Here is a 24559-nt window from a genome sequence, read left to right as displayed (position 1 = left end):
ACGGCTCTCCCTGGCACAAGAAGCAATGCAAACCTCCACACATCCCCTCTCACAGCACATGACAGACTATGACAATCAGAGCTTTGCATTCCACAGGGTAGGACAAAATACAGCATATAATTAAATGTTCATTCATAACATTCACAAGTCAAGATCTTACCAATACAAAACTGTTTTTCTTCAAAAGGTTTAAGATAAGTTGGTAGCAATAAATGCAGTCAGGACAGTGTGTTAAGCTCATTAAAGCAACTCTGGCAATTGCTTACGGACGTACTGTCAAAGAATTTTAAGTCCAATCCTGGGTAAATAGAGACATTTAGCACCAACGAGCCTGGACCTTGAACTTTAGGTGAAGCTTGGTATAAAATGGCATATTGCTGAGAAGGATTATGGGTTAGAGATGCTGCATTTGGTGCCCCCTTTATGACAGCAGCTTCTCAAAAGAAGCCTACAGCTGTAATCCATCTGATGAGGAAGTTAGGCCACAGAAAAGGAGTCCTGCGAAGCTACTAAAAGCAGTGGCAGATGCATCCATTCTGGTAAAGAGGTGACATATTTCCTTTAAACCTAATACTGCATGACAGTCACAAAGTTAATTTAACAGAACAGCTCTTCCTGGTGACTAATCTCTGTGGGCTTGAAAATGTCCAGCAGCTTCTTGCCAAAGGATCAATCTACCTGGCCAGGTGAGAAGTACTCACTCCATCACCACTCCTAAGGTAACATCCATTAAAGCCATGTCTCTTTAGTTTACTTCTTCACTTCCTCAGCACCAAGTCATCTTTATCCTCATCCCGCAGCCCCATCAGTTCTGCTCCCCACCAGATAAAATAAATTCTGTTCGCTCTCTCCAACATACACGCCGGCACTCTCCCCATTAATACATTCTGGGATCTAATCTCTCCACCAAATCAACAAACTCTAGGTTCTCTCATGTCATGCAGCAGCGATAAAGGATATCACAAAGAGTCGCTTTCTTCCAGCGCTGAACGTGGAACTATTGGAATCAGAGTGACAGCATTAACCCTAAAGCTGCTGTCTCCCTGCTTCACTGCAGAGCTCCTGCCCAGAATCTCCCCAAGCCTCACTCTGCACCTTACCCCTCGCCTGGCTTCCTGATACACATTTAAAGAAGCAGTGCACCTCCTCACACTCCACTGCCACCATTACTGAATACTGCGCTCCATTATCCCCCAAACAAATGAACATGGGCCCTCTCACCTCTTTGCAGCCTGCTCTTAGGTTACCACTCTCCTGGATACAGAGGAGACCCTCAGTGTTCCAGCACCTCTTCTCCACATGGACTTCTTTACGCACTGCTCCCCATCCTGTACAAGAAAAGCAATGCCTATGCTGCTCTCCCTCTCCTCCCTTTCCTGAAAACACTGGTGCAGCTTTTCGCCTTCCCAAACAAGAGGAAGTGGCTCAGAGACCATGAAATTCAGGCCTTCCCCCACCCCACCAAGTAAGGAGCCAGCAGCTCCCAAGCCCCATCTACTCAGGTAAAATTTCTACTCATCCTGGACAAGTGGGTTTTTCAAGCCCTTCCCGTGGAGCAACTATTCTAGCGTCACAGCCTCTATAACGCATGTGTGGACATTCCTGGGGGGGGGGGGGGCTCCACAAGTGCATCGAGTCTTAATTGAAGAGCCTGTTTGCTCCCACACAGCACTTTCAAAACTGCCTTCAGTGAATGAGCATGTGACAAGTTACAGTGCCTCAGTGTTTCGGCCCAGAGCTGACACAGGCTACCAGGAGACTGTCTGCAGCTCAGGACAGCTAGGAGACTGCAGCTGTATTTTCAATACTTTACGTTTAGTGGGTCACTAAAAAGTTGGCAACTTCCTGCAAGCTGCACCGCCTCAGCCTCACATATGGGTGACGTTATCACTGTGCATGGTTACAAGGACAAACAGAACGGACCCAGATAAGGCAGGTAGGACGCAGCGTGCTATAATGCACTTGGCTTTCCATTTAGGAGACTGCGAGGTTACTCTCTAGCAGCTGGCCACACAGAGGGTAAAGGAACTTGCTTCTAATGCCAGCTGTGGAATTTCCCACTTAGCTCGAGTGGTAAAGGCCTGTGTTTTGGAAGGCAGCGGCCACGCTCAGGTCTAGCTCAGGCTCTCCCCCTCTCTCCAAGAGGGATTTACATAGCAATTGTATCAGTTGTCTGAAGCATGCTGATCTTTCTTAGGGTTGATGCCTGCATTCTTTTCAATAGCTGTAGCGCTATTAACCCCTTGGTACTGGCTAAATTAGCAACACACCCTCCACTACTGTACACATGAGAATACACTGCATCACTGCATAATGACTTTGCCTCTGAGAAATCAGATGTTTAAATTCAGCACAGGGCTGTGGGAACCCTCTACCTTCCCACTCCCTCCCTACACACCCCAAGTGTTTAAATCCCCCTCGGGATTGTGCCTGTCCCACTGCTTTTACCTATCATACTTCTCCACTACTGTTGTCAAAAACCGAGCAGCAGTACACGGACAATGATAGCAGTGTTCTGCTTCCCAAAGAAGTTTCAGCACAGAAACAATAGAGGCACAGGTGCAGTCCTTTGTTGCTGCTATTTGGAGACAGGCAGAGCAGTTTTTTATAAATTCCAATGTACCCTTTTCAATTCTAATTAGGGTCGCCAACTTTCTAATCGCACAAAACCAAACACCCTTGCCCTGCCCCCTGTGCTGCCCTGAGGCCACTCCCTCCATCGCTCGCTCCCTCCATCGCTCGCTCTCCCCTACCCTCACTCACTTGTTCATTTTCACTGGGTTGAGGCAGGGGATTGAGGTGTGGGAGGGGGTGAGGGCTCTGACTGGGGGTGTAGGCTCCAGGGTGGGGCCAGAAATGAAGGGTTCAGGGTGCGGGAGGGGACTCCAGGCTCGGGCAGGGGACTCAGGGCTGGGGCAGAGTGTTGGGGTGCGGGAGGGGGTTCGGACGGCAACTTATCTCAGGCAGCTTCTGGAAGCAGCCGGCATGTCCAGCTCCTCAGTGGAGGGGCTAGGGGGCTCAGCATGCTGCCCCCGCTGCTCCCATTGACCATGGTTCCCAGCTAATGGGAGCTGCGGAGTCGGTGCTCGGGGCAGGGGCAGCACGCGGAAGCCCCATGGCTGGCCACCCTATGTCTAGGTACTGGGGGGACATGCCTGCAGCTTCCCAGGAGCTGCGCAGAGCCAGGCAGGGAGCCTGCCAGCCCCGTGCCATCTGGACTTTTAACAGCCCGGTTAGCAGTGCTGACCAGAGCTGCCAGGGTCCCTTTTTGACTGGGTGTTCTGGTCAAAACCCGGACACCTGGCAACCCTAATTCTAATACAGAACTAAACTGACAACAACAAGCTGAGAGAAACACAGTAGGTTCATGAACTAATTTTTCATCTCTAAGCCCTAGATTAGAGCTCTGGGTTACATGACTGTTGTGAAAGAGTTTCCTAGCCCCTAGTATGGTGTGTACTGTTTCTTTATAGCTGTCACAGGAAGCCAGGCAGGAAAAAGACTGGGAAAAGCTCTAGGCATTTTAAAAGAGAGTGTTTGCAATTGTTAAATTATATTATTTTTGTAGCCTGCGTTTTACAACAGTTTTGAAATGCTCCAGTTTTTCAGTGGTATTTAAAGATTCTCAGTCCCAGTCTGCCTCCTGAGGCTCAGTCACTGCTGGGAAATACAATGACACTGTACGGCATATTGTTAAAGAAGCAGTCCCCACAAAGAGACCAGTCAGTTTCACGGAGTGGACAGACTTAAATTGTGCTAGGCATTTATAAAAAAAAGTTATTCCTTTATTGAGAACAAAAATTAATAGTGAGCTAAATACATGCTACCTTCTACTTCACAGAGGTGTTTAATTGTAAGCAAGCAGTACCACTGGCATTTGCAGTACCACCGGCATTTGCAGTACCACCGGTCTACAGCACAGCAGCTCTCTTTTTAACAAGCAGTCAGCATTCAAGTGCCAGAAAACTAGACTTTCATGCAAACTGCGTACGGGCCAAGGCTACAGCTCTATGCTGACATGAGCAAACAGACGTTATCTGGACGGCTCACTATGTATCTCACTGCGCATTCCAAGCTATCATCAGATACCTATTTTCTAACTGAAGTTTAGATCTAAAGGTCACATTCCAGTACACTGAAATACTGGACCAAACCCAATCCAGGTAACTGCTGCCAAAACCCCACACATCAGTAAAGGACCCATAATGTGACTAATTAACCATCTTTGATTTGTTTTTTCCCCATTCAATATTTAGCTACAAAAACATTAAAAGAAAATCAGCAAAATAAAGTATTTCTGTGCTAATCATAGTATGATACACACTCCTGGTAACATATATGCTCCACTAAAGTACTGTGGAAAACCCTAGAGATATATGATAAATTAGTGGGGGGGGGTTCTTTCAAAAGAATGCTCCCAGAGTTGTATTTGTTTACAACTGTGAAGCAATAAAATCTGCTATGTGATTTATTATTGGTTTCTCTGTATGGGCTGCCTAGTAGGCAGGCAATTTTGTATTGTGTACAATATTAAAAATAAATAGGATATTTTTAGTTATAAGGGAGGTTGGCTTCACTGGCAGTCACATTGCCCACAGGACAAAATAAGCCAGTAATCTCTCTTACCAAACTATTCAGGATGCCTGAGCAGAAGAATATTTTCTTTGCTGTGTTTATTCCAGGCTAAAAAGCTAGCTCCCCAAAAAGCTAACAGCCCTTCTCACTACTCCATAGAAACAGCTTGCTACAGAGAAACCCAGTCCAAGAACGGTCCAGGACAGGAGCAGGAAGTGAACTCATAAAGGAAGCAGCAGCAGTGCTCTCTGTCCACTTACTGGAGGAACCAGGGATAAGAAAATCCCAGACTCATTAGCACCTTGCCCCCTTTCCTTCTCACCAAAGCAGTTTGGAATGAAACAGGGGAACGTCTTTGATCCACTCCAACCCCAAACAGAAACAAAGTTTGGAAAATGTTTGGATACTAAGCCACTGAACCAAGGTTGGTAACGCTGGGTAGGGTGATTTAGGAGGATTCTGTATTGCATCTGGCCCTCTGTTCCCATATAGGGGTTCAGTTTTTAGCGCCACTGACTCTTAGCTGGCTTTCTGCCTCTTAATGAGGGTTTTTATTTTGTCTGTTTGTTTTTATGTTAGAGATTCTCTGGCTTTAAAGGCTCTGTGACAGGGAGGAGCAAGTGCATTGATTGGCAGCACTCATCGCTTTCACTTCTGTTGCTATTGTCAAGGAAGCACAAGCATTACTGAGAGCTAGCTGTATTTTCCAAGAGCTCCAGTCACTGAGTGTGATAGAGTCAGTGCCAAAAGCTGGTACCACAAGGGATTTGTTACACTTCTGTGAATTTTCCCTGGGAGGGGAGGAAAGGAAGAGAGGCAAAAACGTTACAAGGTAATAACACCAAGCTGGATTTAAAACTTCTGTGGCTAGCTATTTTCCTCTTAATTTAAGATTTTTCCTTAACATATTTCTTTCTTTTAATGCTTGTATAGCTTTGGAAATGTAACAAGCACTGAAAGAAAGTATTGATTTGCACCTATCTACATACTGCACTGGGATTATTCTCACTTTTCCTTCTAATAAAATGGCAAGACAAAAATAAGTTATAATGCCCTTCCTTTATAAACCAAATCAATAGTTTTAATAAAAATTTCTATTGATTCCTTTATTAATCATTTTAGCTCTATTTCTAAAATTCCTATGGCTGCACTACAGTTCAAGGCCATTCAGCATTCTTCTCAAGAGTGCAATACGAAGGAATCATTGGTATTAGTTAACAAGCAGACAAGTAAGAGTGTAAGTTTCAAAGGCAGTATGGACAAAAATCTTTTACCTTCCATTTTAAGAGAGTACAGGTGTTCTAACATCTGTAGCTACAGATGGTCTGTCCCCTATGTGAGCCAAACCTTTTCCGTCCTCTGTCTATCACTATGCATTATAAAAAAGGGATTAGCTAACATGATTACAAAATATTTTAACGCTTTTCTATATTTTACCACCCCAAAAGTGATTTTATTTTATACCTCAGGAATGAAGCCATAAGCTGAGAGTTCTTCGGAATTGTTCCTACACAAGAGACGGATGAACCACAGAACGCTCTGTGTACAAAGTGCAAAGTACAAAAGCTATTCACCTCCCATGGTAGTTTACATTTGCCAGTGTTTGTTGTATTTCCTATGCCAAATACAAGAAATACGCAGTAAAATAAAATATGGAGGTGTGGAAAATGTTGATTTATTTTATTTATGTTTATTAAAGATAATGCCAAAGTCATGATTGTGGATATTTATCTTTAACTACACATTTCTGCCACTACAATGCAGATGTTGCTGATTCAAGCCCAGGCAAAAAGAGATGTATTTATTACAGGATGAAAGTTAATTTTTCCTACAGATTGGACCACCAGGATACAAGAAAGGGAAGAGAAAATGAAAGTTGAAACTGTGTTTGTTTTGCCCAAGCTACTAGGTATAGTTTCTCTGAGAGCTTCTGTGCTATTTGTTGTACCTTGATTACAGATATACAGTTTTTAATTTAAGCTATTTTGCCTTACAAACTTTTACTGTTTTAGATCTCACTCCTGTAAAAACTGAGCACATGTAAATGGTTGCAGGAGCTGGGTTTCATTTAATATACAGACTTCTTTGCCATACAGAAAGTAACACTGCAGTGCCTAAGCCAACTTTGGTTAATTTCAGGAAGAATAATGCCACTCTGGTGGTATAAAGATATGTACAAGAAGCTTTTAACATATTGTTACTACCATAACGATCCTTTTTCTTAAGTATTTTTATACTTGTTGGCTGAATGTAGCAAAAAGGAATTCCATTAGCAATATCCTTTAAATTATAAATGCTGCTTGTATTCTTGCTACATTGTTCTTCCAATTTTTGAATACAGTATGTTGGCTGCAGTTCCAGATGCCTGCAGTACCTTTTTTTATTGTTGAATAGGTATGGAATATATACCCATCAAAATTTTTTACGGTACCACCAATGTAGGTCTGTAAATATGACAACATATTTTCCCCAAAATAACTTTAATAGTAAGAACGACATCATTTGTTTCATTTGAGATAAACAGGAAAGTAGAGAGGAGAAAAAAAATTCAAAAAGTCACTCAACAAGTCCTGCTTTGGAGAAGGAAATACGGACCATATTTAATACTTGTGAGTACTCAGTCTACTGCCTGAATATATTTTTTATGCTTCGGATAATTAAGTAGACCATACTTCGCAGAAAGATTACAATTTAAGTCTTTACTTTTGCAGCAGACTAATGTTTTACAGCACATGAAAGATGGAGATGGGAAATGTAAAAATACTTTGTATACAAAAGATAAAAGTTCCTCAGACATGAACAGATCTCAGTTAAGTTTCTTACCTGCTGCCATCATACTGAATTTTGACATATAAAAATAGAGAATTATCAGCAAGGAGTAAAAGCTACCAGGATCACAAACCAAACTAAAGTTCTTAAAATACTGAAAGATAACCCCCGTCTAAGTTTAGCTAAAAGTCATCATATGATAGCTATACCAGACCACCTATAAAGGAGATACAGACAAGTTCGGTTTCCACAAGGAAATGAAGTAATGCATTTACCTCCTGAGAGGCCAAGTTTAGGAACAGCAGATGGCATTTAAATAACGAAACTCATTTGGAAATGCTCTTTAATTTACACTATTCCTATTCCCAAAAGATAATAAGATACTTAGATGGTCAAAGTGTACAGATCGAAGCTGCTTGTCAGCCTTACAGGGGAGCACACATTTTTACAAATGAATGTGGCAATTAATTGCTTAAGAGTTCAATTTGCAACAATTGAATTGCGAATTATTGATATGAGAAGCACAATCTATACTTATTTCTAACCCAAGTACTCTACTGCTGCGTAAAACCTGACAGATCAGCTACTCCTCCCTTTCCTTTCTACTTTTGACTGAACAAACACAAGGCAGGTCAGGAGAGCTGTGGTAAAAATAAAGCTAGTTTTTAAAAAGACATGACAGTCACATTTTTATCTTTTTGAGCCCAAGTCACAAAACCAAATGATAAAAAAGGTGTTTTTATTTAAATAAAATACTTGTAAAAATATATTTAAAATTAAATTTGAAATTATAAGATGAGACCTAACCTTACTATAATCTATTAAAATCATTTAAATTAAAATATTCCATATATAAATAAAAATAAGCAGTACGTGTTTGCTGCCAAAGTTATAAAAGAGCCAAAGCACAGAACTGTGAGATGTCGTTGGGTAAGCACGTGCAAACAGAGACTGTAGAAATACTAAAACCAGCATTTGACAGCAGTAGCTTCTTCTACGGGGTCAGAGAAAATATTTTCTTTGTTTCACCTTATTCAACTAATTCAGTTCAATGATTAGTTCATTCAAAATTGAGAAACAAAATTGAAAAAGCAGGAAATACTGTTTTTCTCTTTTCATCTCTGAATAAAAATGAGGTGAGAGGATGAGATCTACTAGTTTAAAAAAATCTCAAAGGACATGGTGACCAGAAACAATCGGTTCTATTCACAAACAATACTTCCTTTGTTTAACAGACCAGTTTCAAATGGAGAATATGTTTTCACAAACATATCTTTTTTTCTTATGTACCCAGCACATTTAAGGTAGATTTATTTGACTAATAAAGATCAAAAAATGAACAAACATTTTAAATTTGGATGAAAATTAGATTTCAAATACAGCTTGACAGAAGTCCCAAATAAAAAATTAGTCCTCTTGTAAATAAGAAATGCATCATGAACAATTTTGTAACAAAAAAGTAAACATTAAGAATTTGAATCAATGCATGGTAAGCTGTATAATTCTTAAATAAATGTGTGTAGATATAGTATAACCTCCTGGTTAGCTAAATGTACCAACAAATGTAGTGTAAAGGCTATATTTAGTTGCAAATCAACATGTTTTAATGTTAATGGTTACCAAAGCAATGAGAATTAAACTTTCTTTAGGAAATAGAAAACAAGATTAAAATTGATTCTTTAAATCAAGGGTTCCTGTTTGATAATTTAAATAATGATTAAAATTGGCAAATTAAATCACATTGATTTAAATCAAACCACCCTGTGGTAGTGAGCATATATTTTTTTTAAATTCGTGCTTTAGAGTACTATTAAAAAGTAACTCATTAGTCACCACATTGTGAAATCTGAGACACCCGCATATCTCCCTATACTTCAGATCAGATTTCTACCTAAAACAGAACATAGTCCTTTGGAACAAAATCTGAAGGCTTTACAAAAATTTGCCCTGGAAAACTGCAGATCTAGATCCAAGTTCCAGCTGACTTTTCTAATGCCTTGATCTTGCAAGGTGCTTGCTCCCAGCTCACACTAAAGTCACTGGAAAAGGGCACTCAGTTCCTTGCAGTACAGAGCTCCAGGTGCACGGAGAGATAGGTGGCCATCCTGCATAACACAGCTGTACAACCCCTGTGCTTCATCAGAAACTCCAAAAGGGAGCTGAGTGTGTCGAGCTATGCAAGCGCATTCTGGGAAAGGGCTTTGAGAACATGGTCTGCATATTTTGTTGCACACTCCAGTAAATCATAGTCCACTACATCCACACTCACCCTCCATTACCTCTGCTACTGGACCAGTATGTCTGTACCTGGGTCCCATGCCTAGGAAGTCTACAAACATGAAAACAACACTGCAAAGCAATGCCAATTTGCACCTGTTCAGAGGTCAAAAGAAGAGTAATTCAAGGTGCAAAAGACTGGAGGGATTCCACTTTGTTTTACTGATCAACAGCAAATAAACAATAATGCAAGGACTAGTACTGGTAGAATTAATTTAACTTTGGGCATACGGATAATTACAGAAAATTAGAACAGAATGTCTATGAATAATTTCTCATCTCCTTTACATTTGTGAACATACTGAGCATATCCTATGAGAGCTGGAGAGGTTATTATATTTATTTTACTGGAATAATAAAATATAGTACAAAATCAATTAAAAAGAAAAAGAAAATCTGAGATAATTTAAGAATTACAGTGTAACCACCCAATACATGCGAATCATTTTATCAGTTAGCATAGCAACAAATTTTGTCTTAAGAATTTCAGAAAAACATGGAAAATTATATTATTTATTCATGCCTGAGCTTGTCTAATACTTCTAAGGGGTGAATTAATTTCAAATCTTGAGTGGCTACAGACTTCAGCTACATTTAAAACAGTAAGCCTTAGAAGTTGGATTGTTATTTGAATGATCTGAAATGAAATGTTAATAAAGATGACAAAATAAAACAAACAACAGATTGTACAGGCAGCACAGGAAGTTTTAGGAAGTGCCTTCACAAACGCTGTAAGTTTCATCAAACAGTCATCCAGAGAGAAATACAGTAGAAGAGCCTGGCCCATAAGACAATACCCATCTTATCTACTCAGTGAATGATTACCCCCCCAAACCCCCACACACACATTTATCAGTTCCTCTCTCTGGCATCTGGGAGTGCCAGCCTTATCAGTGGGGAGACAGACTTCCAGTGTCAAGAGCACCACTGTTATCCACTTCCATCTTGGATCAGGGGACATCATCACCTCTTCAAAAATTGCATAGGGTTTCCACATATAATGACCTTTAAAATTCTGGGCAATAATACTGAGTTAGTTATAAAGTTTAGTTATATTTATATTATATATTCAAAAATACCTAAACAAGACAGGTGTGTAGAAGTTGGCAATTCAGTGGAAGATTTATGTAAACTTCAGGATAGTGAAAAAACAAGAAACAACTGCAAAACTGCAGTCTAGTTAGCCTGTCTTTATGAGCAAATCAAGTTACTGTAATTATCATTTATACAGAAAACCTTGTTTCTTGATCTTGATCACATTTGCTGTGTAAATCCAAGTAGTGGCCTCATTAATAACCTCATCAGATTCCCCAGATACAGAGCTGTACACATTTTATGAATACTGATTAATGGTAATAAAATTCACCTGCATAGACGTCAAGCCATAATATTTAAGTACTGCCTACCAGTTAACTGTTTGGTGGCCTATGTGAAGTGAGTAAGTGGTCCTAATTCAGCTTCTAGTACAGGTAGTCATGTCAACACTCAAGTGGCACTTCTTGGCTATCTCAGTAGAGGCACCAATGTCTAAAGGGCATAAAGATTGAACTCCCTACTTCTCTTGCTAATTCTAAAGGATGGTTGAGGAACATTAGCAGGATAGTGTGATGAAAACTTCCACTGCTCTTCTCACTGATGAAATATTGAAAAGTAGTAAGCTGTTTATGGTTTGGTGCAAAACATGTTATAATGTGGGTGTAAGTTTACCCTAGTTAACATGCAGGAGTAATGATTACTAGGAATGTTATAAGATCACCAATCTAATCTAACCTGTTTTTAAATTATTTCCTGTCAACATAATAAGCAAGAGTAACTCTCATTAACTCAGTTGGTTTAATTTATTTGTTTTAACTCCTCCTGTGCTAATTATCACCTGTATTCTTCCCCCAACAATTTTCTTAACTTAACTGCTGATTTTCTTGTATTAGGAAAATGAAAAAGTAATCACAACAACTGATGACTATGACATTTCTTAGCAGGCTGGCTTGTACTTGCCTTCAAGCAGAGCAGCTTCAACATTCTTCCAAGTCTATCTATGGCGTGGCAAGCCGGGGCAAAGTTGAGCAAGTGGTGTTGTGACTGGGTGCATGGGGTCGCAATGTCACTCCTTTACATTTGGCACAGTAAAACAAAACAAACCCAGTCATGTTTTGATCGTTTTGGCCTTTAAAAGAAACCCGAATAAACAGAAATTCTATCATGTGGTGCTATACAGACCCCCAGCTTGGATCATTAGCAGGGTTCAGACCTTGATATTCATAGAAGAGACCTCTACCACTTGAACTAACAGAGAAACTGGTAGCAGTAGTAGGCTGTTAACCTCTGTGTGCACCAACCACTAGAGCAGTGGTTCTCAAACTGGCGTTCGCGAACACATGGGGGTTCGCAGAACGTTACAGGGGGTTCACCAGAAAAATTTCACCCATGGCGGCCAGAGGACCCCGGGCACTGGAGGCAGCAGGTGGGACCCAGTTGCAGGGCTGGCAGCCCGAGCCCCGGGGAGAGCGGGTCAGGGCAGTTTGGGCTGGCAGCCCGAGCCCTGCCCCCATCAGTGGGGGAGCCGGCAGCCCGAACCCCAGCGCCCTGCGTGGGGCTGGCAGCCCAAGGCCCAGGGAGAGTGGGGCTGGGCAGTTGGGGCCGGCAGCCCAAGCCCCGGCGGTCAACGGGACCTGCAGCCTGAGCTCAGTTGACCGGGGCAGCAGCAGAGACCCCAGGAGCGCAGGTGGCAGCTCAGACCCCTGTCCTTGTCAGACAGGGGAAGCTGGCATCGAGGGCAGAGTGAGCACGGGCCATGCTGTATGTGGGGGATAGTCCAAGCTAATTTGTCCCTCGCAGGCACCCTCATAGGGACAGATCTCGTGGCGGAAGAAAAGCTGTTTGCGAGCCAAACCAGCTGGAAGCACGTTGCAGCCAGTGTAGCAGTGTTAAGGTGCCTCAGTAATTGTCATTCTCTCTGAAGTGCTGTTTTGCCTCAGTGAGACTTGAGTGAATCTTCTCGTTTTCTAGTTTGTTGGTTGCTAGCAGTCTCTCTGTGTTATTTTTATTAGAACTTTTGTACACAAGTTCAATGGATAAGTGGCTGAAAAAGGAAAAAGTGTAAAGACGCAAGGATCAGCTAGTGTTTCCTCAAGTCCACATTGTGGAAAATCTAAGTCTAATGATCATGATGGTCCTGGAAAGAAAGAAAAGAAAATATGATGATGATTATATAAAATATGGCTTTACATGCATTGGTGATCAAGAACATCCAAAACCACAGAGTGTGATTTGTGGTGATGTTCTAGCAAACAGCAGCCTCAAACCTTCTCTACTTCGGCACCATTTAGAAACTAGGCATCCTGCACAACTCGACAAGCCTGTTGATTTTTTCCAGTGAAAATTAGCTGAGAGGAAAAGTGGCATTACCAGTTTTATATCCAAAGCAAGTACTGATAATGAAAATGCACTTGAAGCGTCATACCGCGTGAACTACCGAGTAGCAAAAGCATCAGAAGCCCATGCCATAGCAGAGAGCTTGATTGGTCCATGTATAGAAGATGTAGTTCATTGAATGCTTAGAGAAAAGGCTGTTAAAAGGATTGACATGGTACCTTTGTCCAATAATACATATCATGAAGAATTAATGACATGTCAAATAATGCAGAGACCACAATTGTACATAGAGTGAAAAATAGTCCATACTATACTAGACAATAGGATGAATCGACTGATGTAGCTAATCTAGCTATTTTGCTACTGTTTGTACGTTATGTGAATGAAAGTATGGCTGAAGACGACTTGTTGTTTTGCCGACCATTGGAAGAACGTACAACTGGAGAAGATATCTTCAAACTGACTAATGCATATTTTCAAGAAAAGGAAATAGATTGGTCTCGTTGCCTAGACATTTGCACTGATGGGGCCACATCAATGACGAGGAAGTACACTGGATTTGTAGTTTGAACAAAAAAGGTTGCACCAAAAGTCTCTTGGACTCATTGCAGCATCCATAGACAAGCCCTCGCAACAAAACACATGCCTGAGGGACTGAAGGAAGTGCTGGACAATGCAGTGAAAATGGAGAATTTCATAAAATCACGGCCAAAAATTCCAGAATATTTCACATACTTTGTGAAGAAATGGGTAGTATACACAACTGTCTGTTGACCCATACTGAAGTTAGATGGCTCTCGGGGGCAAAATCCTTGTGCACCTGTTTGAGCTTAGAACGGAAATTCTAGTTGTTTTTTTTTTTTCCAACAGCCACCCTTTCCACCTTGCCAGCTGGCTCCAGAGTCTAGCTTATTTAGCATATATGTTCTCAAGAATTAATGACCTAAATTTCTCTCTTCAAGGCCTCAATATAAGTTTTCAATGTGCAAGAGCGAGCTGAATCCATGGTAAAGAAGTTGCAGTTCTGGGAAAGTTGTTTGGAAAACAATCAAACTGAGTGTTTCTGTAATCTTCATGACTTCCTGGCAGAACATAAACTTCAGTTGGATCAACTGAAACCAATATAACTGCACACCTAAAAGGACTTTGCACAACTTTTAGGGAATACTTTCCAGCTATGTCAGGCAATAATGACTGGATTTGCAACACTTTTGATGATACCACTTTCTCAACACAAATATTGAACACTGGGGAAAAAGAAATTGATTGAGATCTCCTGTGATTACGAACTGAAAAGGAGTTTTCAGAAATCTGTCATTGATCAACTTTTGGCTGAGTTTAAGAAACGAATACCCCTTTCTGGCAGAAAAAGCTGCAGTTCTGTTACTATTTTCAACAACATACTTATGCGAGAAAGCGTTTTCCTTGTATGCACATCTGAAAACCAAATGCAGAAACAGACTTGATGCCGAACCAGACCTGAGACTTTATCTTTCTCCAGTGGTTCTGGACTTCCAAGAGCTATGCAGAGCAAAGCAAACGCATCCATCACACTGAGGAAATTTAAACTTAAATCCCTTGAAATATTCATTTTTAGGAGAGGGGTCACGAGATTTCACAATTTAGTGAAAGGGGTTCGCGGGCTGTTAAAGTTTGGGAACCACTGCACTAGAGAGCGAGAGAGAGATAAGACACCCACGCTGTCCAGAGGGTGTCTCAGCTTCTGAGGACAGCAGCAGAATGTAGAAACTCAGGACTGCTGGTTCAATTCCAGGGTGTAGAAGGGTGTGTTCTCTGGTCATTATGAACCCTTCTGCCCCTGCGCTCACAGCTTGTTCCCATTCCCCTTTGTTTCGATTAGTATTCCTCCTACATTACCATTTCCCTATCTCCTACTTCCTCTTTTCCATTTCTGCTCTGGCTCCTGCAACCCTTCTCCCTACCCCAATATCTCTCACCTCTGCATTCAACTCTGAATGCTTCCTCCTCCTGGGCACCAGCAAGGGCAGCACTGAGACCACAGGAGTGACAGCTGATGTCCTTGCAGTTCCTGCCCCTGGCACCAGGAGGAGCAACTGCAAGGAAAATCCTAGTCAGCCTCTGCAGCCCTGGGCTGCAGCACGCTCAGTACAGACAGAATCCTTAAAGAATTTCAGTGCCAGAACACTGAAGTCTCTACCGAGCAAGTGCAAACCAAGAATTTTCAGAGGCTCATAAGTGGGCCAAATTGGAATTGATTTTCACAGGAGAATATAAGGCACATCTCTGATACCAGGAGGACCCCTGTACCAAATATGAAGTCCCTGCTCCAAAACACAGAGGTACTAGAGCGTCTCAACAAATTGTGACACTTTTAAAAAACAAATATAGGCAAGTTTGTTCTGAACTATTTTACCGGAAACCTTCCAGAAAAATCTGGCTTGAAGCAGATACACAGCATGGAAAATTTGAGCCAGAATGGTTTAAGTCTGGCAGAGTTATAGGCAACTAAAAAAAAACAGTGGGCAATCTCAACTACAAGTGGCGCTACCAGTCTCATCTATATTCCCAATGAACTGAACCTTAGAAACAAGCAAGCGCCAGGAGATGAAATGGACATCGCCAACTTGAAACCTAGCCAATTTCAAAACATGACTTAAAAAGCAATTGCAGATACTACACCTACCTTCAATTTCTGTGATTTCACAACTATGTTTTTCTTTTTTTCAAATGTGCCCTCTCCTAGAGCTGTGTGATAGGCACAAAAAAGGCATTAATTGCTGTCAAATGCACAGAGTACATTAATGTGTGTGTGTGTGTAGAAACACATTTCCTCTCTAATCTCTTTCAGTTACAGCCTTCTCAGGTGTTACAAGTAAAGAACAGTAAGTAAAGGATTCAGAGATTTTGTTTCTTCCAGTTGACAGGTGTGTCTTGCTGAAATAAAGCATCGGTTCGGCATACACCTTGTTTCGAATGCCACTGTTAAGGGCCGGCTCTTCGTGCCTGTGCAGCTATTTCTTTTACATTACGTCAGTGAATGTCAGTAATCGGGCAAAACAAAAAGCCAATTGCAAACACCCATATATTGTTATTACCAAGTTACCACTTACAGAAATGTTGTGTAGAACATTAACAATAGGTGACTACCGGATGCATGAACACCCAAGTTTCCTGCAGATTAACAGTGAAAATGTGAAAACCTGACTCATACCAGATAACAAGCAACTGCTTCAGGAAATTCACAATAAAATCTAGTTCAGGTCAGTGCAGTTGCTGTGCATGTATTTCAGCTGGATCTGAGTACTTAGGCGAATTATTTACTTTACTTAATATGGGCCTATTTCTCCGTTTGTAGCTAATTCCTAAAATGTTTTAAATACTTAAGTAATCTGTTACAAATAGTTTATCTCCTCACCTCCCTTACATTTCCTAGTAGAAAGAAAATTGTAGACAAGTGTTTTCAAAAGCATTCTGCCCTCTAAATTAATTTCCCTTCTGGACAGGGTGAAATCTTTAGATTGAATGGGAAGCTCTCTATTTTTTTTTTTTTTTTAAGACTATGCTCACTCAACCTAATAAACTGATTATTTAAAGTTTTCTTATTGGTGAACTTAAGATATTTCAGTTTTCATAACCATTTTATTGGTATTTCCATGGAAAGTTAAAGTTTAGCAAGATTACATTAAGAAAAATAACTCCCTAGTGCTAACCAGCATACCTGATGGACTGAGTACAGAATTAGAAACAGGGAATTATTGAGTTCTAATCCAAGCTCTGCTAATGACTCATCTTGTGGCCTTGGACACATTATCCGGGCCAGCATTTTCAAAGAATTGTCCATTAATTTTAGGTGTCCAACTGGGGACACCTAGGGTTGACTTTCAGAGGTGCCAAGCAACTCCCCACTCAAATTATAAGTGCTCAGCTCTTCTGAAAAAACAAAAACCAAAACGGTCCCTTTGTTTTCATACCTGTACCTGGGTCAGTCTTGGAAAAATAATGATTTTTAAGCAGCGTTTAAAGTGAACCAGTAGATGTTTAAAGCAGTGTAGGAACTGGCTTGTAAGGTCTGACACAAAGCTCACTTACTGGTATGAACTGAATAATTTACAAGCCACACAGGTAAAGCATCACAAGTCTCACATTCCAGCAATATGACTGCCTCATCAAGGAAACTCATATGCTCCTTTCAATTAAAAGCTTCAATTTCACATGCAATTGGTGGCTGATCCATCTTCCCACATGAATTTCTGAATGCTATACTGTAAAAAGTGAGCAGAGGTGTCTTTGAAAGGCCAAACCATTTTTCTATAGAGACTCTACTATCTGAAAAGATACTGTGAGTCAAAACTGCAGCAAATTAAGTTTATTTTTGCTTCTTGCAAGGATTTGAGTATAACTGTTGTTACTGTCCATAAACTTCCCTTCTCTTGGTCATAATAAAATACTTTGACTTAAATTAGAGAGAACAAACAGTGCAGTGGTTACACAAGTTATGTAAACTAGTTATTACTCAATTTCCTAAATAACTTATATTACAATATTTATATATTTTCATTTATCTTTGGTGGAGTACAATGTTTTCACTGAAACTTTATTATCTTTTCAGGGTCAATTGTGGCTCTAAATTTGGGTTTATAAATGTTATGATCTGAGACAAGTAGCAGTGCTTTCAATTTAAAAACAAAACATTCTAGAGAAAGTTGTTTTTCAAAGCAAACATTTCCCTTAAGTGTTTGCAACTCAGATATTGCAGACTGTGCTAGTGTATGAGAACCTGAAGGTGAAATGAAATAGAAATTGATAATAAACAAAAGGAAAACTGACTAGTACATTTTTATTGTCTGGTCTGGGAGAAATGCAGAAAGTAAACAATCCACATAAGTAGTGAAAACTGAACAGACTCTAAAGTTCTGTCAGGAAATATAAAATCCAGGGGTGTCTTTATAATATAATAAAAAGGACCTTAAGATGTGCCAGCTTAGGTTTGTATTAGTGAATTTAGTGCCTATGAACACTGTTGACTTGCCAGTCAGAAAATGAAGTCCTCTTAAATGCTTCCTTTGCTCCCTTCCTCATGCCTTTGTCCATTCCTCCCCCTAATCTTAGACTTCTCCCCCTTTCTTTGGGTACCAGGAAACTTCCCCTTCTCTACTCAGACCCCTCCCTTCTCTGAAGCCTATCAATAATAATTAATTTCAGAAGAAGTGTATACACATAAATGAATTTGCACCATCTTCAGTTTTTATCTTTATCTGGTCAGGTAGTGCCTTGTATCTAAACCACTTACCTGTCTAATTTAGAATGTGAGATATTTGGGATAGGGATCACACCATGTTTTACTGAGTAAACACAATCACAATGCTCAGATAACAAATAATAGAGCTGTCTTTGTTTTGATTACAGCTGGTCAAGTTATACTCATGAGTAGACTATCAGACTATTGTGACAGTTTGGGGAATAAGTCAATTTATAAATTCCATTCTGTTTTATGAACAGCATTTATAATTGTAACTTTTGGTGTCGACTGGAACCTCCATTTAGGAGCAGAAAGACTGTTTGGGAAGCTGAAACTAAGTTCCTAGGGGCAGAGAGGCTGACTTTTAACAACTCTGCCCCCGGCAACTGATGGAAAATGGAAAATCCCAGTCAGAAAAGAGTGTCAGATCCTGCTTTTAAAAGTGAGATGCTCTCTAAACAAGGGAGCTAGTCCATCATCAGAAACAGAAGCCAGAGTGGGGAGTGGGAACAGGACTCAGGAGATGCTTCACTTGTCTGTTTTAAGTGAAGTCTCTGGCTCATGTATGTGTTATTGGCCATTGAAATCATACTGTATTGTTTCTGCAACCTGATGGGGTGATAAACTTTGTAAACAAACAGAAAATAACATTTCCAATATAAATTTGTGAATGAATCATCAATTATAATAAAATTCATGTTTTTTTTTCAATGAAGAAACCAGCAGCCATCTGAATGTTCATGAACAATTAAGAACCTCACACACAAATAATAAACTTGCCAGATTTATTCCATGAAAATATGACGATTTCTGTACTATTTAACTGGCTCTAAGATAAAGATCACTGTAGTTATTTAAAGTGCATTGAGAATATTTGCTGTAAATTTGGAATTCTCTATGTACTCAACCTAATATATGCTCTGTACAGTTAAACAACTGCTACCTGGTAAAACCAGAAGCAGAAGAGTTGGACACTTGTAATTAAATCCAGCTTTATTTTTCCAAGATCACTTTTTCACCTCCACCTAATACTATAAAAGAGGGTGCGTTTAAAAATTAAAAGCTTTCATTAAATATACTGCATTGGCTGTATTATTAGCTAGCCCTTGCTTTGAAGATACTGTCTTAACAGTGTTAGAGAAGGTGAAGCTTGAAACTTAAGGTTTATTCTTTTTTGATAGTTGCCTGGCACATTTTAAGACTTAAGTCTCCTGTTTTTCTAGAAGCATATAGATGTGCAGAATAGATTCTCTCTGCAGCTGCTTTAGGTTAAAGACACCTGAATTCTAAGAACTTCATTACAGTCTGAAATAGTTAACACAGCTTTCCATAATTAATCAGTTCTGCTCTGTATAACTAATCTGACCTTTGAGTGTGTCATGTCTAATAAAAAAATTGACTACTAATTAGAAAAGCTTATGGTATATGGCCCTACTAAGTAACTACTACAAAATGTTTAGTGAAATTAAGCTTAAAGTATTTAAGGCACATTTTATTTTGCACTTAAGAGCTTGAGTGATTTTTTTTCCACTAAAGCTACTGTATGTTTGAGTAATTAGGCACAAATTTGTTACACCTGCCAGTAATTTGTTTTTTCAACTTGGAAAAAAAATGCAAGTGGTTAGATAGTTCGCTGCGCTGTGTTTTATGAAAAGGAACCTCTTATCTCTCCCTCCTTGGGTGTACAAGCGCTGATAAGCAAGAAGTCCTTAGGTTGCACCCATAAAAACACTAAAAGATGTTCTGGCATTAACAGTGTCAGAGGGCACGGACATTTGTTATCTTACTGCTTATATACAGGCAGTAGATCCATCCAACTTGGAAAGGGACTTCTGACTCCCCTCTATCCCCACCCCCTGTTAAAATCCTTTCAACATAAAACACCACCACTAGTGAATTTAAACAGAAAGAATATTAGTGAGAAACTCTTAGGGTGAAATCCTGATCCCACGGAAATCAGTGACAAAACTATTAACGTCAACAGGACCAGGACTTCACCCTTAGTTTTCTGCATCCTAAAATCATCTAATCTAGGATTGGTGTGTTGTGATCTGATGTCCCTGAATGGCAGGTAGCAGCACCAATTACTAACCTAAGAATGGTTTCAGAGTAACAGCCATGTTAGTCTGTATTCGCAAAAAGAAAAGGAGTACTTGTGGCACCTTAGAGACTAACCAATTTATTTGAGCATAAGCTTTCGTGAGCGACAGCTCACTTCATTGGATGCATACTGTGGAAACTGCAGAAGACATTATATACACAAAGACCATGAAACAATACCTCCTCCCACCCCACTCTCCTGAGTTTGTGGGGAGGAGGGGGTGGAGGGTGAGAAAACCTGGATTTGTGCTGGAAATGGCCCAACTTGATTATCATACACATTGTAAGGAGAGTGATCACTTTAGATAAACTATTACCAAGGAGAAGGAGAATGGAGTGGGAGGAGGTATTGTTTCATGGTCTCTGTGTATATAATGTCTTCTGCAGTTTCCACAGTATGCATCTGATGAAGTGAGCTGTAGCTCACAAAAGCTTATGCTCAAATAAATTGGTTAGTCTCTAAGGTGCCACAAGTCCTCCTTTTCTTTTAACCTAAGAATTGGTCTGTTCTCTATATATTGTCACTTTCTCTGTGTTTCAACTCCCAGGCACTTATCACAGTGATAACAGAAAACCCAAAGCACTTCACACAGGAATAAACACACTGGACCGAAACAAGTGTACTATACTTCCCACCATCCATTAACAAAGGACCAGGGAATGGATTGTACAATGTGCTGCCGCTAGAAAGGGAAGCTGGATCCAACTCTCCTACTGGAAAACTACCTGAGAGTTTAAAGTTGAAGAAACTGTAGAGGTAGTGGGAAAAGTTGGTTGGAAAGTTTTCACTGGAAATGTTGTTTCAGTGAAATCAAAACTTTTTGGGAAGTCACTGACAAAATTTCATTTTGAAAATAACTGGAAAAAAGTTTTGCAAGTGTTAAAATGTCCACGTTACATAAAACAAATTTTAAAAGTGTCAAAATCGTTTAGACTGACCTAAAATGCATTTTGTTCTGTGAATAGTTTTGATACTGTCTTTTCATCCCAATTCAGGATGAAACAAATCTCAGTTTTTCACTGGACAGAAAATCCATTTTCTAACAAGCTCTAGTAGTGGATAGAACTGTGCAAAGGACAGAAGTTCTGTTTCATGAAGGATTTAGAGATTCAAATTTGGCTTTTTTTTTCACATCAGAAAAAAAACTTGACAATTCCAAAATGCTCCACAAAGGAAAATTGAAACATTTTCATTTTCACAAAATCAAAACATTCTATTTCAATTTCTGCTGTTTTATAATTAAACCAAAATTAAGATAAAATAAAATAAAAAGAAATTAAAAAAAAAGTAATTTCAACAAAAAATTGAAACATTTCGTTCAGAAAAATGTTGAAACAGGACACGTCAAATGTGTTGGAACTTTTTGCCAGTTTTCTTCAGATACAAAATTCCAGCAAAACTGACCAAATTTTGCTAAGTATTGTGATTTTAACAGAACTGCATATACAGATGGGATATGGTTCCATCGAAAAGTTTCAACCAGCTCTAGTCATGGACTTTATCCCACCACCATTCCTTATAACTTTCTTGAGGTTATTTCCATCTCTGTTCCTTATATGACCAAAATACAGAAGTTTGGGCCTGTTCATTTCTGACAACAGAGTCCAGGTCTCTCCAAGACTATTTCTAACATAGGCATTCATCTGGTTTCCCACCCAGGAGATACACAAAAGTCTTCACCAACACCATTTCTCAAAGGCTTTAAATTTTCCTCTTGTCAGAAGCATCAGTTTCCCAGGATTCACATCCGTAAGTTCCTATTAAAAAAGTCATTACACTTTTCATCAGCCAAACCTTTGTACATTTCAAGATGCCACGGTTTTTCCCTCACTTTCATAAGGGAGGCCACAGCTAAGCAAGCCAGCCCCAGTGTTCTTCCAATTTTTTTTGGAGCGGCCTTCTCCATTGGCTCTGTATGGATCCCAGGTAACTAAATTCAGGTACTGCCTCCACAGCTTGACTGTCCATCAGGGTGTGCACTTGCTTCCTGTTATTAATGATCATGTCAGCGTATGGACATTTTGGTTGTGCCACATTCAGGGATAGACTATATTCCTCAGTAACTGTTTTTACAGATGCCAACATTGGTTGCATTGCCTCGATATTGCAGCGAAGAGTATCAGCATATCCAAGGCCATTTAAAAAGGTCTCTACCAATGGAAATCCCAGCTCCTTCCCCAGCTTGCCTAATAATACATTTGCATACATGTTGGAAAAACTTGGGAACAGAATGCACCCTTGTCTCACACCCTGCCCAGTGGGAAACCACTCGTCGCCTTTTGTGGTTTCCACCGTGGTCTGTTGTTGTCAGTAGAGCCTTGCAATGAGCTCACTGAGGTGCTTTGGAAACCCCATGGCACCAGTATTCTCCAAAGATGGTTATGTTGGATGGGATGAAATTATTTGGAGTAGGCAGTGAAAGACAATCAAGGAGGGGTTATGCTCCCAGCTCTTTTCAATGTAACGGATATTCACAATTTGATCACGTGTCTCGTCCCCCTCTGAAACCACCTTCTTGTGGGGGTAACTCTGCTTCTATCTTGCGCTTCATAGAAATTCAATTGTTATTTGAAGGGATTTTTTGTAATAGGAAGGTTAAAAAATGAATCAGTAAAAATCTGAAAATGATTAAGACCTTGATCCAGCAGATTACTTTAAACACACAGTTAACTTTAAACATCTGAGCAGTCCAATTGACTTCCAAATTATGCTCATGCTTGAATTCCTTTCTAGATCGAGGACTGGAACTCTGTGGGTATAATGCTAAATGTAAGAGAAACATCTAGCTATTTGGTGAAATTTTGTTTGTTTTTTCCTGTAATTGGATGCTGGCATATTTTTGTGGAAGAGAGATTCAATTTACTGGACTAGTTTCTCCAAAATTTTTGAAGATTGGCAGTATCTATTTTAAGTAGAAATCCATTAGTAATTTTTTCATCATAGTCAGTGATTTATGCACAGGTTTTTCTGAGCCCTTGACGTTTGCCAATATTCTCTCAGTAGAAGCCACAAGAACAGTACAGTGTGTTGGGGCAGTTCTGATAACAACAGATCTGCAAAGAGTGAGTATGTGCTATGTATTCCAGCACTTCGGTATCTAAAAGGCATAAAAGGGCCACACTTCAAACCCACTATTAGAGAATTTAAAAAAAAAGACACTTTAACCATTTGCAATTTTGAGGCAGGGCACCCAGGCCCAATGCTTTTCAGTCTGAAGAATGTCCATTTCTCAGACTGCCACTCAGAAAAGAGGCTGTGAAAAACTGAAAATGAAGGTGGTGTAAAACGAAAGCTCTCTCCTGATATGCAGTGTTCAGCAATCACACCCTATAATCACCGCTGAAATAACTGTATGATGAAAGCTACATTGTTTTGATTTTTAGAATTAAAGTAGCTTTTCATATAACTTGACCATACTGCCATCTAGTGAACAAAGTTGCTCTTAAGAACAGAGAAGGAACTGTAGGCCTGTTTCTCTTCTTCATACCAGATAAGGAAAATAGGAAACTTGGACATTTCCCAACTGCTCTATTGATCATCCTGCATTAGCAACCCCTTCTATTGTACTCTGCAGACACAACAATGTCCTGAAATACAGCATGGATCAAAGCTAGGGATAGAGAAAGGATTAAAAGAAAAATGCTTCCCCCCTCACCTAAATTAAGACATTGGAAACTTAAATATCTTTTTCTTTTAATAAGCACCAATTAATTACACAGAAACCAAGGTGTGTCTGGGAACAGAATGAAACTCATCCAGCAAGTGTCAGCCCAAAGGGAAAATATGCAGCCTCGCCCCAACAAGGCAGCAAACATTAAGACCAAACTTATCATTTATATCTCACACCAATAATTATGCTCAGTCTGAAGCCAGAGCACCTCTGGCTGTGATTGTTCTCTGAGATGAACTGGATAGGAATCAGACCTAGACAGGTTTCAGAGTAACAGCCGTGTTAGTCTGTATTCGCAAAAAGAAAAGGAGTACTTGTGGCACCTTAGAGACTAACCAATTTATTTGAGCATGAGCTTTCGTGAGCTACAGCTCACCTCATCGGATGCATACCGTGGAAACTGCAGCAGACTTTATATACACACAGAGAATATGAAACAATACCTCCTCCCACCCCACTGTCCTGCTGGTAACAGCTTATCTAAAGTGATAGTTATTGGATGGGAGATTTCCAAGGAGATGCCAGTGCAGAAAGTGGTACTGGTAATTCAGTACTGCACCAATAGTCCAGCATG

The 24559-nt window shown here is 40.0% G+C and overlaps 1 protein-coding gene and 1 long non-coding RNA gene across 7 annotated transcripts in view; one reads left to right on the top strand and one right to left on the bottom strand.

Annotated features, from left to right (window-relative positions):
• Window positions 1-24559, bottom strand: part of KANK1 (KN motif and ankyrin repeat domains 1) — a 170650-nt gene that overhangs the window by 77284 nt on the left and 68807 nt on the right. The window contains exon 1 of one of the 6 annotated variants that reach the window (XM_084629553.1): window positions 6040-6123. The exons of the other annotated variants lie outside the window; for them this stretch is intronic. The gene's annotated coding sequence lies outside the window, so the exon portion shown is untranslated. Of the gene's footprint in view, window positions 1-6039; window positions 6124-24559 lie in introns of those variants that run through there. 6 annotated transcript variants of the gene reach the window in all.
• Window positions 4920-6134, top strand: LOC311521281. The gene is made up of 3 exons (XR_014711843.1): window positions 4920-4999; window positions 5155-5407; window positions 6045-6134. It is a non-coding gene; the product is annotated as an uncharacterized lncRNA (long non-coding RNA).

The sequence above is a fragment of the Lepidochelys olivacea genome (genome assembly GCF_965140295.1).
Source record: "Lepidochelys olivacea isolate rLepOli2 genome assembly, chromosome: 5".
Taxonomy (NCBI): domain Eukaryota; kingdom Metazoa; phylum Chordata; order Testudines; family Cheloniidae; genus Lepidochelys; species Lepidochelys olivacea.
This window is presented reverse-complemented; position numbering and strand designations above follow the sequence as displayed.